Raw genomic sequence first — 12690 nt, 5'->3', positions numbered from 1 at the left:
CTTCTTACAGGGGAGCAATGTCTTGTTGATGCTTTGTTGATTTTTAAGTGGAAATGATACCAGCTTAATGTAATAGATCTTAGAATTGCACATTAATATTTTCAAAGCACTGTTTTTCTATATAACTGGCAAATAGGTATGTAAATTGGGTCTGACATATTTGTTCATTTTATATACAGTGTCAGCTTCTTGCTTTGCAGAGTTAGATAGCGATTGTCCTTGTTCTGTTATCTCAAGCCTTGCAGACAGGGTCAGTTATTCAATAACATGGCACCCCCATGGAGCTCCTAGTAAATTGAGACCATGTGATCCCCCCCGAGCTTTATTGTTACATAAAGATAGTCAGAAACCCTGATTTTTATTCATATTAAAGGAAAGAATGTGATTTGGTAATGCTGACATGTGAGCTCTTGATTCACGTGAAGTATGAATTTTAATGTTACATCCACTTTAAGGGAAACCTGTACTTAGATAAATATGGTGCCTGCCATTACTGCACTATTTTTGAAAATGCTAGATACCTGGCTGTCTCTGGGATCAGCACTTTGAGTTCCTGACTTGAATCTTATGGGCCATACACACTATAAGATTTTCTGAAGACTTTTTCCTTCAGATTTACCTTTTCTATGTAGTGCAAGGGCCTGCCAGATTGCATACAAATTGAAAGTGTTTAGGTTTGACCTCATATTATATGGTTTTGGTAAGTCTAAAGGAAAAAGTCTTCAGAAAATCTTATAGTGTGTATGGCCCATTAGAGTGAAGTTAAAAACTGATTTACATAATTGTTCCATAACCTTGACTCTTTTGGAGTGGCGTGACCGTCAGATAACTATCAATTTCAGAATGAGGCGTCAGCAGTGACACCTTGCTTAACCTCCTCAGTATAGCTTTCTATTAATTAACACATTAGCCACCTTACCTAAATTGGTAATGATTAGATAAACCTATGCAATGTATTGCTTATGAAAAACCACATACAGCAAACTTTCTCAGCCTTTCCCAACCAGGGTTCCATGGAACCCTTGGGTTCTCTCAGAGGTCGCTAGGGGTTTCTTGAGAAGAGATCTTTGGAAGATTGATCTCCTGACTACACTGACCACCATTGTAGGGGGGTCACTACAGTTTTCACAGTCTGTGTTTCTTTTCTAGCCATTATTATTATTTGTTACATTTTGTGTTCCATAACCTTGACTCTCTTGGAGTGGTTTGACAGTCCGGTAACTATCAAATTCAGAAGAAGGGGTCAGCAGTGACAGCTTGCTGAACCTCCTCACAATAGATTTCCTTTAATTAACACAATAGCCACCCTACCTAAATAGGTAATGGTTGGATACATCTATTGAATGTGTTGCTTATGAAAACCACATACAGCAAACTTTCCATTGAAGAATCCCTAGGTTGTGAGGGGTTCCTTGAGAAGAGATCATTAGAAAGTTGATCTCCTGACTACACTGTCCACCATTGTAGGGACACTACAATTTTCACAGTTTGTGTTTCTTTTCTTGCCATTATTATTATTATTATTGTTAGTTACATTTTGTTTTCCATAACCTTGACTCTCTTAGAGTTGCGTGACAGTTAGGTAACTATCAAATTCAGAAGGAGGGATCAGCAGTAAGAACTTGCTTAACCTCCACAGTACATATTTCCTTTTATCAATAAATTAGCCACATTGCCTAAACAGGTAATGACAGGATTGCTTGTATGAAGACCACATAGAGCAACGGTTTTAAGGCTTTCTCAACCAGGGGTCCACGGAACTCTGGGGTTCTTCCAGAGGTGGCTAAGGGTTCCTGACCACCCATCGAATGAATATATTGCTTGTATGAAGACCACATAGAGCAACGGTTTTAAGGCTTTCTCAACCAGGGGTCCACGGAACCCTGGGGTTCTTCCAGAGGTGGCTAAGGGTTCCTGACCACCCATCGAATGAATATATTGCTTGTATGAAGACCACATAGAGCAACGGTTTTAAGGCTTCCTCAACCAGGGGTCCACAGAACCCTGGGGTTCTTCCAGAGGTGGGTAAGGATTCCTTACCACCCATCGAATGAATTTATTGCTTGTATGAAGACCACATAGAGCAACGGTTTTAAGGCTTTCATAACCAGGGGTCCATGAAACCCTGGGGTTCTTCCTGGGGCACTGACCACCCCATTATTATTATTTGTTACATTTCTTAATTGTTAGGTACACCCCATTTATTCTTTTTATTTAAAACTCTCTAGAACGCACTGATCATGCTAATGGGGTATCCCTGAGACCTACAAACTAATTTAGGGGGTTCCTTTGTGGTAAAAAGGCAGAGAAAGGCTGACAAAGGGTGTAAACAGTACTACTGTTGTATTCTATTCATTGCACTTGTGTGAAGCTGATATAAAATTGAGTTTTTTTTATTTCTACTCTCTATTAAGCAACAGAATAATCCTCAACAATTTTAATCCTAAAATCAATGTTAAAGGATTATTATAATATAGCAAACTATAAAACAGAAGTTGGCAAGTTCCTGCAAGAGCTTACGATCTGTTGGAAATAGGGGAATTGAGACTTTCTAAACATGCGGCTCTTTTGTACTAGGAGCCAGTTAAGTTTAGTTATGAAACATAAAGTTTCATGTTATTTCTACATGAGCCTGTCACCCAGTTGGGTTATGAAATGACAAAAAATTGTAGATGCTATACAGGTGTGTGTGTGTGTGTATATATATATGTATATATCATCTGGTGCTGCCTCCGGTATTCAGTATTGTTAGCAGTCAATAGAGTAGATGTAAATGAGAGGCAAAGGATAATGTGTCCCCTTTGAGGAGATTTGGGAGGATTTAGCAAGCTGACTCACTGCCACTCTAATCTACCCTTCGGGATCACTCTTCTCATGTATGTCCAGTGCATGTGCTTATCTTTCTGTTTCAATATTTTTTAAACAAAAAAAAAAAAGTTTTAAACAGGAATAAAACCAAAGCATAAAGTTTAATATATATGGAAGTATATTAAACACCTTATAGTAGCAAATGGTGATTGACAGTCTTCAAGTGTACAATCCGCAATATAAATAGTCTTCAAGTGTACAATCCGCAATATAAATATAAAGAGATGTACAATCTGCTCAGATATTGTGACAAAAATGAATTTAATTTCCATATCTATCTATGTGATGCCTTCATATTGTATACTTGTACACCGATCAGCCATGTCATAATGACCACCTACCATAACATTATGACCACCCACCTAATATTGAGTAAGTCCCCCTTTTGCTGCCTAAACAGCCCTGACCCATTGAGGCATGGACTCCACTAGACAAAGCATCACAATGCCTCTACCGGTTTGCCTTCTTCCCATAGTGCATCATGGTGCCCCCTCTTCCCCGGGTAAGTGACACACAATCCACAAAAAGTAAAAGAAATGTGATTCACTAGATCAGGCCACCTTCTTCCATTGTTCTTTGGTTCAGTTCTGATGCCCAATGTGGTCGGTTTTGGCTGCGGGTCAGCATGGGCACCTAAATGGTCAGCGGCGATGCTGCCCCATACACAACAAACTGCGAGACTCTGTGGGTTCTGAGACCTTTCTATCAGAACTAGCATTAACTTATTTAGCAATACGAGCTACAGTAGCTCTTCTATTGGATTAGACCAAGTCTTCCTTCACTCCCTCTCATGCATCAATGGGCCTTGGCCACCCATGACCCCATCACCGGTTCACTGGTTTTCCTGCTTTGGACCATTTTTTGTAGGCCCTGACCACTGCAGACTGGGGAACATCCCAAAAAAGCTGCAGTTTTGGAGTTGCTCTGACCCAGTCATCTAGCCATTACTATTTAGACCTTTTCAAAGTCAATCACATTCATACACTTGCCCATTTTTTTTCTGCTTTAAAATTTTCTACTTCAGGGACAACATGTTCACTTGCTGCCAAATCGATCCCACCAACTTTCAGATGCTAATGTAGCAAAATAGTCAATGTTACCCAAAAACACAAACTTGCACCACTCAAAGCTTCACTTAGTATCATCAGTGTATCACCTGAGGGTAGTCACTTCAGTGGGTTACATGTAAGGTTTTACAACTACTTTCCTGGGGTGGATGTTTAGAAGGGAGCTGTGGGAAAACGCAAGAAAAGTTGTTGGAAATACAGACTGAAAGAACAGGGATTATATGTGGATAGAGTATGGACATTGCCTTACAAGGCTCTTGTAACAACACAACTTAAATTAAAAAAATTAATCAAACCCAGCAATCCTTTTTCACAGAAAGGGTAACCCCCTCCAGCGTATAAAAGGACACATGTATCCATCTTAGGGTAAGTTCCTATTTTTCAACATTTACTAAGTCCTGATGAAGGGGACTCTTTTAACCCATCAAAACACATTATCTTTAACTCAATGTGTCTTTTAATAAAAACTGCTACTGGACTTAATTAAACACCTCTGGCGCTTTCCTTCCTGCACATGGGTTGTTTCGAGATACGTGCTGATCAACAGCTGGTATCGGAGAGCTGCCTTGAGATATAACACTATACCTGACAAATCTCCAATTAGAATAATCACTAGAGCCCCATACCCATCCTGTACCTTTAAACCTACCCCTTGCCTATCCTATCCAACCCCCCCCGCCAAAAAACAAAAAAACAAAAAACAAATTCAGTCTGGAATTTCATTTACAAAAAGTGCATCCAGTGCAGGCATATTTAGTCCTATAAGCAACGAGGGATGATTGGTTGCTCTCTTTTTGTTTAGCACTTATTATTGTCACTTTATTATTTCCCAGTAGAGACTCTTTCCTTTTTTTATACAATTTTCACTTCTTATGACCATGTGTATGTAGCGTATTGCATATGCACCGATACATCGGGCTTGTTTTAGATATCAGCATGTTAAGATTTGTTTTTATATATTTTTGTGTAACTTTTGTCTTGATGATACAAATGATAGCAAATAATAGTACATTCTGTCACGATTGGCCACGCCCACGGCGACTAGCTAACCGAGACGTGGTTTCGTGACTGGGGAGTATAAGGGAATAAGGGAAACTCCTACTAAGTAATAAGACTGGCTGTGACACTTTCACAGCCCGCACTGCCTTTGGTCACCACTAGAGGGAGACTCCACTCCAATCCAGCTGGCTGACCACACACAGGCAGATACAAATCTTACATACAATCTGGTACACTGTAAGGGTTGGGGAGTAGTCTAGCAATTATCAGACACTACTAGGATTCCTCCAGCTATCCTACAAATTAGAACCCCGGTGTTAATCACTCTTCCCACTGTCCACACACCCACACACCACAAACGATAGCCTGCCACCAGATATGAGCCCTAGCTTAGTACACAGAAGTCACTTATTCATTTTATAATTTAATATCCCAAAAGTGGGCAGTGCATAATAAATAAACACAAGAAAAAGGAGTTACAAAAAATACAAAAAGACACACAATTGACAATTTGCTATGAAAATAAAAAGGAATAAAAAGAGAAATAAACTTTACCGAAGCTTATCCCTTGGTAGAAGCATACCGGAAACCGCGTGGGGACTCCCCAGTTTAGAACTGTCTTCATGGAAGAACAATGTCCATATCTCAGGTTCCCCAATTTATTGAAATATGGATGTGGGCTGGACTTCAGCCCTTGGCCAATCAACCCCAGGGGGTTGTCCCCGTCTCAGTCCACAGGAGACGTCGTGTTCTGAAATGACCAGAGGTGAATTGACCCAGAACGGCACTGACCGCTGAGTCAGGGATAGGAATTCTGACACCAGCGCATCGGTCTGATCGTGACAGTACCAAACACTGCCTGCCTGCCGCAATCAGGCGCCATATAACGGTTTTGTGCATTTCTCCAGGATTCTACACGCACTACAAATACAGATTTACATGTACTTGTAGCCCAACACGTGAACCATCAGAAGGAATTATTTTCATCTCTCTGCCACTAATATATCAACTTTTATGAGAGATAAAATACATTCCTTAGATCTGATGATACCAATCAAAGCTTGCAGACTGTTCGGAGCCTCTCATTGTCCACTGCGGATCCTCGTAGCCAAGATGACTAGCAGCTTTCGTTGAGGCTTCAGGAAGGTGACAATTTTTGTCTTTGAGGCTTCAGGAAGGTGACAATTTTTGTTTACTTGTATGGGAGACTTTTATTGGCATCTAGGTGTCACCTCTATCCTAGAGACTGGCCCTGTCCTTTTCAAATGCTAATAAAAGGACATATGTGTATGACTGATACTAAATACTGTATCCTTAATAACCCAAAATTACACTACATCTACAATTACACTATTTCTACAGATCACTTCATATCTCGCTAAGGCACAACTACCCTACTCTTACATTTATGTTACACCTGGAATCAAACTTCTCATCAGCAAGAACAGTTGTGTCGCATTGGAACCCAGAGTTAGAGTTTCCCTTCCTTCAGCAGCTCTGATTTGATATATAAATGTATTTCCCCCCATCACGTTCCCTTTCATGCCCCTTAATATCCTCTCAGGCAATATAAGTCATTTGATAAATAATGTATTTTTCCTCATTGCATGCTTTTTCATATCTCTAAATATCATCATAGCTGATATTGGTCATTTTGCCAAAATCGCTCCTCTCACTTCTAATTACCAACTACTGCACCCGCTCCTTTTTCTGTGACTCTTGCTGAACCTCATCTTTTCCACCATTTTTTTTCTGTAGCTCCATGTTCCGTAAGACTTCCATTTTTCTGTCAAAATTTGCAAAGACTTATTTAGTTTTCCCTTCCTTCAGTAGTTCTCGTTAGATATATAAATTCATCCCCCCCCCCCCTCACTTGCCCCTTCATCTCCCTGGCACATTAATCTTCCTCACTCTTCTCTCGTTTCAGCTGATAAAACCGTGTTTTCATTCTACTGTCAAGCATGAAATCGTAGCCTAACCTGGTGGAAAGAACAGATTGTAGAATTAATTTTCAGATGGGGATTTTCATAGGCGCCCTGTTCCTTGTCAGGCCTGCACTCCAGCACACTCTATCCCTCCTTCCGTTAATTAACCAATCCCCGGCAATAGGCACCTTCCAGCTGGAGGTAATTGTGGTGCAGCCACTCGTGCATGTAATGACCTCCTGCTGTTTCCAAGAGAGGAATATTTCAAGTGGAACTAAAACCCACAAAAAGTGGCAAAGGCTCATTTTCTGAACTCAATGGCTGGGGCCTGATTTGTTTCCTTGGCGTCAGCCATAGTGACCTGTGGTGCGTGTTACATATAAAAAGGAAATTAGAGGATAACAGAGCTTTCTATTCATCTTGCTATTGCATTAACCGGGGCTGATAAATTTAATAAGACTTCTAATGCTCTCCGCCTTTTTCAGTAAATTATTTTGCACGCAGACATTTAACGTACACCAGACAAATTTTAATAGCTGGTAGCTGAGCTCAAGAGGGGTTTTACGGTAGTTCGCTCATGTAATGATTGGCATTTTTTGCAATAGCAAAATGTACAACCTGCATAATGTACACCCATAACCTTGGGCGCATGGCTAAATACACTATTAAACAATGATCTTTACTGTTTTAGCTGCTACAGGATTACAAATTGTTTTTTAATCGCTCTTGTGATTTACATACTGTACATTTTCCATACCCCACAGCCAAATAGATAATAAATAGTTCAGAATAAAGTACAATATATCTAAAGCCATTGTTACAATCGCTGTCATAGCTGGGTTTTTTATGCTGTGTGTGTCCCCGCTGGGGAGAATCATTCTCTATATTTGTGTCGGTGTTCATTGTCTCTGCAGGGTTGCAAACCCCCCACAACTTTTTTTACTGATAAGATATGGAGAATATATTGATGCACATTTTTTACCGACATCCTGAAATATGACAGAAACTCATATTATAAACTAAGGCAATTGATATTTAAGCAGTATAAGCAATATGGAAGCAATCATACTTAGAACAAGTATTCTGCTGGCTTTACAATAAAAACTCAAAACAGAGTGACTAAATATGAGCATTATTAGGACTATGAGACACCTGGTGCACTCTGGGATAAAACAGAAAAATAAGTTTGGCGATCATTATGTATAGCCAGATTTTGGCTAACAGTGGGAGGGGCTTAAAGCGGGATCATTAAACAGAATTTGTGCCTAGTCACTATATACATTGCACACATATACCATTGTCTTTGTACCCATAAAATATTCCTAATTACTGTACCCTAACCGACAGCCTCACAGACACAAATAAACCTCAGGACAAAGGATCATTTAAAAAAAAATAAACATTACCATTACTGTTCTGGAAATGTTATAGATAGGCAACTCCTATCCTGATATTGATTAGCGGTTCCAAATTAAGAATAACTACTGCAGTAGGGAACAGACACATAAAGATACACTCCGCTTTTGTTTTATTTGACGCAATTGAAGGCTTTTATACACGTGATTACGTAGGTATCACATTAAAAGTACAATTGTAATTTTATGGTAACAAGGGGCGTAACATGGGCAGGCTAATTCTAATCAGGACTCAAAAGATTGCAAACATGTAATGAAAATATTATTAGTGCCGTGTGCACAATGAGTGCTGTGTGCAATACATACAAAATAGAATACAATAATATACAGAACTTATAAATTTCCTTTACAATTACATATGCTTTAATGTACACAAAAAAGGATATCATTTTGTCTGACTGAGTCTACCTTAAAGCAGAACTTCAATAAAACCAGCAACTGTTGGGAAAATGAACACCTTGGTCAAGGGGTGCAATGGTCAAGAGTAAGTAACATACAAAACAAGAGTGTAGCAAGATGAACCCTCTGTTTGCATTAGTGTCCCCCTTATATCAAAATCCCCAGCATTTCCCCATTCATCAGGGTTCCAAGAGTTCCCCCTTACATCAGAGTCCACAGAGTTCCCCCCTAATTCAGAGTCTGCAGGGTTCTACCTTGCATCAGAGTCCACAGAGTTTCCCCTTAAATCAGAGTCTGCAGGGTTCCCCCTTACATCAGACGGTGGCCATGACAGCTTGCTCAGTAATTCTAAGTCCTCATGCACCCCTCTCCTTCTCACTTATTTTTCTGCATGGGTTTACAACACTGTATACCCCAAACAGTGTTGTACCAAACCGTACTGCGGGCATCACTAAATGGGGGACCGCGGTCCGCGTCCGGCCTGAGCTACTGCTCTATCTGGACCGTGCCATTTAGCTGACGATTTTGTTCCCAGCCTCCGCCGCTGTCATTAGCAGAGCAGATTGGGAGGTGGGACAATTCTGCACTGGGAGTGGGACCAGCACTGCATGGAGAGAGGCAGCTGCCTGAATGAACTTTTCACATTACCCAGGAGGTGATTGGCTGTTAGGAGGCGGTCCTAGCAACCAATCACCAGCTTGCTAATATAAAAGGTTAAACCAGCAACTTCCGCGCCCCATCCAGTTCTGCTGTACCTCTGCCTTCAGTTCAGGATTGTCCCACCTCCTTCTTCACGACCATGCAATTGTCCATTAAAATAATGCAGTGGCAAATCGCAAAAAATGGCCTGGTCATTAAGGGGGAAAATCTTCCGGTCCAGAAGTGGTTAAAAAGGTGGTAGGACCTTTTCCCAGCAGAAAACACAATCACAGCAGCCCATTCAAATGATTGGACTGTTGTGCCTGCGCACCTGGCCGGTGATGTAAAAAATCAGAGTCATAGCACAAAAATGCGATTCAGACCTCCATGAATTTTAATTTAATACCCCTGCCCTACTGGAACAGTGAATGACGCAGATCACATGCATTATCAAGTTATTCTCTCTGCAGTACATTTCACAGACATGTACTTCAACGGTGTGCTTGATGTTTGACTACACTCTCTTTGTAATTATATTCTAAATTGCCAGCAGAAACCAACATATGTGAAGTTTTATAATGGGTCTAGTTGTCATTTTTGGTTATTCCATAAAGTGTACCCAGTTTTCCCACATGAAAGAAAACTATTTAATTTACAGTGGATTAACCACAGTCCTCCCATTCAGTTTTACTTGGGTGTACCTTAAAGAAAGCTAAACCCTTGTGCTCCCTAATGCTACTAGTAGCTCATTTTTCTAGTGTATGCCAGAGAGCAGATGATAAATTTATCTGATAGCCACTGTTATGGGCTAAGGTTTTATTAAGCCATGCTTTCATTTTATTGTAATAACCAAAGTGTTTTCTTTTATCTGGGAACATTGGGTGCACTTTGCTTAGGCCTAAGAGCAAATAAACCAGAATGCCCTCCCTGGTGGTAAAGGGGCACTGAGAGGTGTAACTTTGATCATCTTTAGTTCTAACACAGGCAGCTGCTGTAATAATACTTTTTTGCTTCATGCCTCAATAGAATTCATTTTTTTGAAAATTTCTGTTTATTAAAAGTTTTATAGTTGAAACAAAACAACTAACACAACACAATGCCACGCAGGGCATACACATAGAAAACAATTGACAACAAGTCAACCCATACCCCCACCCACCACCCCAGGCTCCACCCAGCAGGTCCATCATCCTGATAAGTGCCCCTCAAGGAGGCTGGAAAAATCCCCAATGCCGTCTCAACACAGTAGCAGCAGGTCTATAGTGCGGAGATACAACAGAAGCACAAGCGAACAACAGATATCAGCATCAGTCCCTATGCATAAAAAAGATAATCAAATGACAAAGTAGGGAAGGAGAAAATTACAGTGTCAGCGCAGCCGACAGGCGACACAAGCAGGCAGCAAAACACCCCCCGTCCACCCAATCTCACATTAACATTATGACCCTGAAGTCTGCTCAGCAGAGGTCGAGGCTGGAGACAGTGGCGTCACTAGGGTTGGTGTCACCCGGTGCGGAAAAAACATGGTGTCACCCCCCCCCTTCACCAACTATAGTCCCCCCTCAGAACAGACCCCCCCCCCACTAAGTACAGAACCCCTCCCACAGTATAGAACCCCCTCAGTACAGACCCCACTCCATCAGTGCAGACCCCCCCCCCTCAGTATAGTACCACCCTTCCATCAGTATAGACCCCCCTTCCATCAGTAAACACCCTCCTCCATCAGTACAGACCCCTCTCCATCAGTATAGATCCCCTCCTCCATCAGTACAGACCCCTCTCCATCAGTATAGACCCCGCCCTCAGTATAGACCCCCCTTCCATCAGTACAGACCCCTCTCCATCAGTATAGACCCCGCCCTCAGTATAGACCCCCCTTCCATCAGTACAGACCCCTCTCCATCAGTATAGACCCCACCCTCAGTATAGACCCCCCTTCCATCAGTATAGACCCCTCTCCATCAGTACAGACCCCCCTTCCCTCAGTACAGACCCCTCTCCATCAGTACAGACCCCCCTTCCCTCAGTACAGACCCCTCTCCATCAGTATAGACCCCCCTTCCATCAGTAAACACCCTCCTCCATCAGTACAGACCCCTCTCCATCAGTATAGACCCCGCCCTCAGTATAGACCCCCCTTCCATCAGTACAGACCCCTCTCCATCAGTATAGACCCCGCCCTCAGTATAGACCCCCCTTCCATCAGTACAGACCCCTCTCCATCAGTATAGACCCCACCCTCAGTATAGACCCCCCTTCCATCAGTATAGACCCCTCTCCATCAGTACAGACCCCCCTTCCCTCAGTACAGACCCCTCTCCATCAGTACAGACCCCCCTTCCCTCAGTACAGACCCCTCTCCATCAGCACAGACCCCCCTCCCCTCAGTATAGACCCCCCTTCCATCAGTATAGACCCCCCTCCATCAGTATAGACCCCCCTCCATCAGTACAGACCCCCCTCCCCTCAGTATAGACCCCCCTCCCCTCAGTATAGACCCCCCTCTCCATCAGTATAGACCCCCCTTCCATCAGTAAACACCCTCCTCCATCAGTACAGACCCCTCTCCATCAGTATAGACCCCGCCCTCAGTATAGACCCCCCTTCCATCAGTACAGACCCCCCTCCCCTCAGTGCAGACCCCCTTTCATCAGTATAGACCCATCTCTCCACTTGTGCTAGTAGGGAGATGAGGGTCTGGATATGTGCTGGGGGAGGGGGGCGCTATGGGAGGCGAGAGGGCTTGTGCCCTTTTGGACGGTTGGATTTCAAATCCAGCCCCCATTTCTAGTATAGGACTTTCCTCTCCCCTCCCATAGTGCCCCCCAGTATATGTCATCTTAAACCTCCTCAATCCCTCCCCCACCTTTTTAACTTGCCCCCCTTCCTGGTCACTGTCTCCCTGCTCTGTCCATCTACTTTACAATTTACATACCTCAGATTATTGCGGAACACGCACATCGGTGCCCCTCCTCCTGTGTAGATGTAAACCGCTAGGAGGGGGAGGCGGCTTCAGTCCGCCCTGCTGTTTGAGTCAGAGACAACACGTTGGTTTCCACGAGATTTCCAGTTTCCAGAGGCACTCGGCTCTGATTGGATCTCCGCCTCCCGCCTCCCCAGCACACATGGAGTCCGCAGCTTCCTCCAGCCTTCTGCACTCCAGCTCCTCCTCCCCCAGCACGTGTGAATTCCGCCCCGGCGAGAGACACAAATCAGTATAGAGGTGCAGTGCTGCTGCCCACAGATGGTGTCACCCCTCTGTCGGGTGTCACCCGGGTGCAGTCCGCACCCCCCGCATCCTCCTAGTGAAGCCACTGGCTGGAGAATCTATCCACGGCTTCCACACTTTCTCAAACTTGTGAGGACAGCCCCTGCTAA

The 12690-nt window shown here is 42.9% G+C and overlaps 1 protein-coding gene across 2 annotated transcripts in view; it reads left to right on the top strand.

Annotated features, from left to right (window-relative positions):
• Nucleotides 1-12690, top strand: part of LOC309553391 (potassium channel subfamily T member 2-like) — a 422810-nt gene that overhangs the window by 109147 nt on the left and 300973 nt on the right. The gene's annotated exons all lie outside the window — the stretch shown is intronic.

This window comes from Pelophylax lessonae (genome assembly GCF_965119305.1).
Source record: "Pelophylax lessonae genome assembly, chromosome: 4".
NCBI classification, from domain to species: Eukaryota; Metazoa; Chordata; class Amphibia; order Anura; family Ranidae; genus Pelophylax; species Pelophylax lessonae.
The sequence above is the reverse complement of the archived record's forward strand: the minus strand, read 5'-3'. Positions and strand labels throughout refer to the sequence as shown.